This window comes from Nannospalax galili, unplaced genomic scaffold, assembly GCF_000622305.1.
Source record: "Nannospalax galili isolate Female #2095 unplaced genomic scaffold, S.galili_v1.0 scaffold918, whole genome shotgun sequence".
Classification (NCBI taxonomy): Eukaryota; Metazoa; Chordata; class Mammalia; order Rodentia; family Spalacidae; genus Nannospalax; species Nannospalax galili.
Genome location: NW_008343216.1, coordinates 3,044,377 through 3,049,946, shown reverse-complemented (window position 1 = coordinate 3,049,946; position 5,570 = coordinate 3,044,377). Strand labels below are relative to the sequence as shown.

The 5,570-nt window shown below is 37.7% G+C and overlaps 1 non-coding gene across 1 annotated transcript; it reads right to left on the bottom strand.

The window, feature by feature from the left end:
- Positions 1 to 454: 454 nt before the first annotated feature.
- Positions 455 to 579, bottom strand: LOC115071423. Its single transcript, XR_003850510.1, has one exon. It is a non-coding gene; the product is annotated as a small nucleolar RNA SNORA40 (small nucleolar RNA).
- Positions 580 to 5,570: the final 4,991 nt, after the last annotated feature.

Sequence of the window (5,570 nt, the reverse complement as noted above, 5' to 3'; positions counted from 1 at the left end):
GGAATGAGAGAGAGTGTCTGCAAAATGCCCAACCCTAAGTGACACATCTACAATGGAACCTCTATACCTAAGGCCCATGGAACATAGTGGAACAAGTAGAAAGCATGCTAATAACGCATCTCTCAACTCACATTTAGGTATTCTTATTAAAATGAAGAGGCCCAGAGTCATGCTGTAAGCCCTCCTGATGAGAAGCAGCACCATCTTGGCTCTCTAGTTATTTTCATTCTTACTTGTCAAGTCCTGAGTTCAAAATTTTGAGATCAGTATAGAAGCTCCTATGGTCAGCTAAATATGTGTGTGATCACATGTGTGATAATGTTCCTCCCATGATCCATTGCACACATTCGGTCTCTTGAGAGTTGGCACATTCTGGGTCCTGAGGCCAGCTGCCTAGGCTGCCGCATTCCTACACCACCTTCTCTCTCAACACCATTAGTTTAAGCTGCTTTGTCATTTTCATTCTTGTATATATCACAACTCATACTGAACAATGAGTTCTGGTTGAGAAGAGGATTTAATTTTGTACCTGCCTTTCGTGTCTTTGTTCACCGAACAAACACACACATACAAAGTGCTAACTTTTTATTTTTTAATGGAGGAATCCAGTCAGGTTAGTGGTGAGCTGTCCAGCAACCAGCATGTAGGAGCATAGGCCCAAGGCAGGATGATGGGGACAAAGTGGATGGATTCTGAAGAGCAGTGGGAACAGGGCTGGTCCCAAAGCAGGGAAATGGGACCTAGAGGGCAAGATCTGACTAACTTACCTGGCTTATTGGGATCCAGCAGCATGAAGGGGCCTGGTCCCAATGCAGAATGATGGGGGCCAAGACAGTGGGTTCTGAGTCACTCTTAAATTAATTTTTCAAATGAGCATATAAAGTGGATTCTGTTGTGGCATTTTTATGTATTCTTTGTCTTTATTTGTCTATTCCATACAGCAGCCCTGTCTCCTGCCCCCATCTTACTGGTCTAACCGCCCCCGCAGAAAGCCATCATCTGCTTTCATGCCACATGATTCCATTCCCCTCTTTTTCTTTACTCCCTTAAGATCTTATCATCCTTCATCTACTCCCCTTTCTTGTTTATGACCTAAACACGTACACACACATGCACATGCACGCACACACACATGCACACACACACACACACACACACAATCAAACATCCAAATTTAAACCTAGATTCCACATACAAGAGAAAACATGCAGTATGTTTATGATTGTGGCTTATTTTGTTCAACATGTTTTCCATTTGCATACTTTCATGAAAAATGCGTGATTTCGTTTTTCTTTGTGGCTGAATAAAATTCCACTGTGTATATGTACTGAATTTTCTTTATCCATTCATCTGTTGATGGGCATGTAGGCTGGTTTTACTTCTTAGCTATTGTGAATAGTGCAGCAATAAGCATGGATGCGCAAGTACTCTGTGGTAGGAATTATAGTCTTTTGGTTATATATACAGGAGTTGAGTAGTTGGTGATGTGGTAGCTCAATTTTTAGTTCTTGAGAATTATCTTTACTGATTTTCACAGTGGCTGCATAAATTTACATTCCTATCACAAGTGTATAAGATTTCATCTTTGCACACATCCTCATCACCAGTTGTCATTGGTTTCCCTGGTGATAGTCACTATGATTGGGGTGAGATGGACTCTCAAAATAGTTTACATTTGCATTTCCCTGATGACTAAGAACATTGAAAATATTTCAAATATCTGTTAGCCATTAATGCTTCTTCTTTTGAGAACTGTGTGCTCAGTTTATTAGTCTACTTATTGATGAGAAGACTTGTAGTTTGGGTGTTTAACTTTCTAATTATATATTCAAGATGTGAAACCCATTATTATGTGCACTTGGCAGATTTTATTCCATTCTATAGGCTTTCTCTTCAATCTACTGGAGTTGTTCTTGAGGGTATGTCCAACACTTTTGGAGTATTTTTCAGAGTCCTTACCTGTCCTTATACTGTAAAATTTTTCCCTGTGTTTTCTTGTGACAGTTTCAAAGTTTCAGGTCTTCTGTTAAGGTCTTTGATCGATTTTGACTTGAATTTTCTGCAGAATGAGAGATATGAATCTAGTTTCATTCTTGTATCTGTGGATATACAGTTTCTAAGCATCATTTGTTGAAGAAACTATCTTTTTTCCAGTGTATGTTTTTTACACATTTGTCAAAAATTAGGTGGCTATAGTTGTGTGGGTCTATTTCTAAGTTCTCTATTCTATCTCACTGGCCTATGTGTCAGAATTTTCTATAAGTTTCATGCTGTTTTTATTACTATGGCTTTGTAGTATGATTCGAGATTAGCTATGTTGGAGTCTTAAGATTTCATGTGAATCTTAGGATTGTTTTTTCTACTTCTGCAAATAATATCATTGAAATTTGATGGGAAATGTAAAGAATTTGTAGACTGATTTTGTTGTTATTGTGTCCTTATCTACTTTGGGTATAAGAGTAATACTAGCTTTGTAAAATGAGTTTGGTAGTATCACTTTTCCTTTTTATGATGTGGAAGTCTAGAGTATTGATGTTGGCTCTTACTTAAAGGTTGGTCAGAATTCATCCATGAATCTGGCCAGATCTAAGCTTTTCTTTGTGAGGAAACTATTTTATTACTGCTTTATTCTCATTGCTTCTCATTTATCTGTTTTTTTAATATTTTGATTCCATTTAAATAGGTCGTATATGTTTAAGATTTTATCCATTTTTCCTAGATTTTACAGTTTTTTGTAATGTAAGTTTTCAAAGCACACCCTAATGGTTTTCTGGATTTCATTAAAATCTGTTGCAGCATCCCCTGTTTCAACCTTACTTTTATTAATTTGTATATCTCCACTCTTTATTTTGGTTAGTTTGGCTATAGGTTTGTCAGTCTTGCTTATTTTTTCAAAGAACCAACTCTTTGGTTGATTCTGTGTATTTTTCTTTTAGTCTCTTTCTCACAAATTTCTGCCCTAATTGTATTATGTTCTACCATCTACAGAATTTTGGTTAGGCTTGTTCCTGTTTATCTAGAACCTTGAGTTTCATGATTGGGTTATATATTTGAAATCTCTCTCTGATTTTAAAGAATTTATTTTGTGTGTGTGTATCCATGCACACATGTGTGTGCATGTGCATTAACCCATATACCATGGTGTACATGTGGAAGTCAAGGACAACTTCATGGAATCTGTTATATCATTCAACCTTTACATAGGTTCTGAGTTGGAATTTGTGTTTTCAGGCTTATTCACGGAGCACCTTTATCCACTGAGTCATTTAACCAGCCTTAAGTGTAAGCCCAGGCTGGTCTTGCCCTACATTTCCTGATAGACCAATTAAGTATTGTGTTCATTCCACAGGCTTTTTGAATTGCATACCTAAACCAGGTGTGGTGGTGCACACCTTTAATCCCAGCACTTGGGAGGCTGAGGCAGGTGGATCTTTCTGAGTTCAAGGCCAGCCTGGTCTATACATCCAGTTCCAGGACAGCTGGGAGACCCTGTCTCAAAAAGACAAAAAAAAAAAAAATTGCATACCTAAAGTCTCTGCTTTCCCCAGTGTACTTCAATAGTATGTGGGCTAGAAATAGCCTCATTCATGTCCTCATTGGTCCTCTGTGCACCTGTGGGATGTGGTAAATATCTAACCCATGACACTGAAGGCCTCAGAGAGTGAGGGAAGCAAACAGACTTCTGAGTTACACAACAGTGGTGAGGGGGTGCTATAAGAACTGTGTAGTCTGCCAACACTCTCAGACTCAGCCTCCCAGAAACCATATCCTATGCCTCCTCCTACTCCTTCTCTACCATGACAGATCATACATTCAAACTGTGAGCCAAGATAAACCCTTCCTTCCTAAGTTTCTTTTGTCAGGTATTTCATCACAGCAGTGAGAAAAGTAACTAATACAGAAAGTTAGTACCAACTAGTAGGGTTGTTGCTGTAATAAATCTGACTATATAGTTTTTAAGACATTGGAACTGGTCTATAGGAGGGATGTGGAAATGTTTGAGCTTCAGGCCAGAGAAGTTCTTGAATGCTATAAGCAGAGCTTAATGAGAGATTCTGGTGAGGGGTTGGAAGACTAAAATGACAAAAAAGTTACAGACAGTGAAAGACCAGCACATGAGATTTCAAAGGGGAACAAGGACTGTATTGGGAACTGGACTAAAGACCATGTGCGATATATTTTGGCAAAGGGCTTAGCTGTATTCTACTGGTGTCCTGAAAATTTCAGTGATGCTAAATTCAAAAGTAATAGAATAAATTATCTAGTGGAGGAAATTTCAAGACAGAATAATATCTAAACTGTGACCTGGTTACCATATACTGTTTGTAGTCAGATCTACAGTGAAAGAGAGAAGAGAAAGATATGAAAAATATGCAGCTTGTTAAGGAAAGAACCATGAGCCAGGTTAAAGGTGCAGACATGGTGGTTGCAGAGAAAGCTGTAATTGCTGAAGATATTAGTCCAATTAAGGAGAAACCATTCACTTTGTACTGGAACAACAGTAAAGGTGTTTTGAAGCCAAGCCCCCACCCATAAAAGGATTCAACTTATAAAAATACAAATCCATTGTTTTTCCCCCAAGTTCAGTCTTAAATACTTTGCACTTGCCCTAGCATTTGCTTCAAATTCTCTGCCCTAAGACAAATGAAAGTTTTATTAATTTTTGTCATTCATAACTAACCAAATATGGCATATCCTAAAGGAGCCTTTTCTTTGACCATCTAATTTGTGTGTGCACACATTATAGGAGATCAATGCCAGGTTCCTGTACATGCTTTGCAAGTATTCTACCACTGAGTTATATTCCCAGCCATCTTTTTACTTTTTATCTGAGACAAGTTGTCACTAAGTTACCCGGGCTGGCCCTGATCTCATGAACTCACTCTGTAGCCTTAAGCAAGCTTTGAACTTGTAGTTTTTTAATTCAGACTCCTGAATATCTGAGATTTATAGGCCTGTGCTGCTAGGATCTTTTAATTAATTTTTCAAATCTTCAACCAGTAAATCATTTCTTTTTATTTTTGTTATATTTAAAAATATGTAAAATTATCATTTTTATTTTCTTTCTTTACCATTGTTACATACATCCATGACAAACAATTTTGTGTGTCTCTTCCCTCAGCACCAAGAAAAATTTTACATTCATACTAATCAACATTTGTTGAATATACAAATGGGTGAATGATTTCAAATAATAGTGAATTTTTCTAAAATTATTAGAATTTTGCTTAATTTTATTGTGGTTTTTTAAATTTATTTTTATTTTATGTGTATGAGTGTTATGTCTGCAAGTATGTAAGTGTACCCGTATCATGCAGTACCCTTGGAGGATAGAGGATGCCATCAGATCTCCTGGAACTGGAGTTACAAATGGCTGTTAGCCACCATGTGGGTGCTGGGATTTGAACACAAGTCTTCTGCAAGGACAGCCAGTGCTCTTAACCGGTGAGCCATCTCTCCAGCCCCTGTTTTATTGTGTTTTAATTAATTCATTCTTAAACTGGATGTGGTGGTACATGCCTGTAATCCCAGTACTTGGGAGGTAGAGACAGGAGAATAAGGAACTCAAG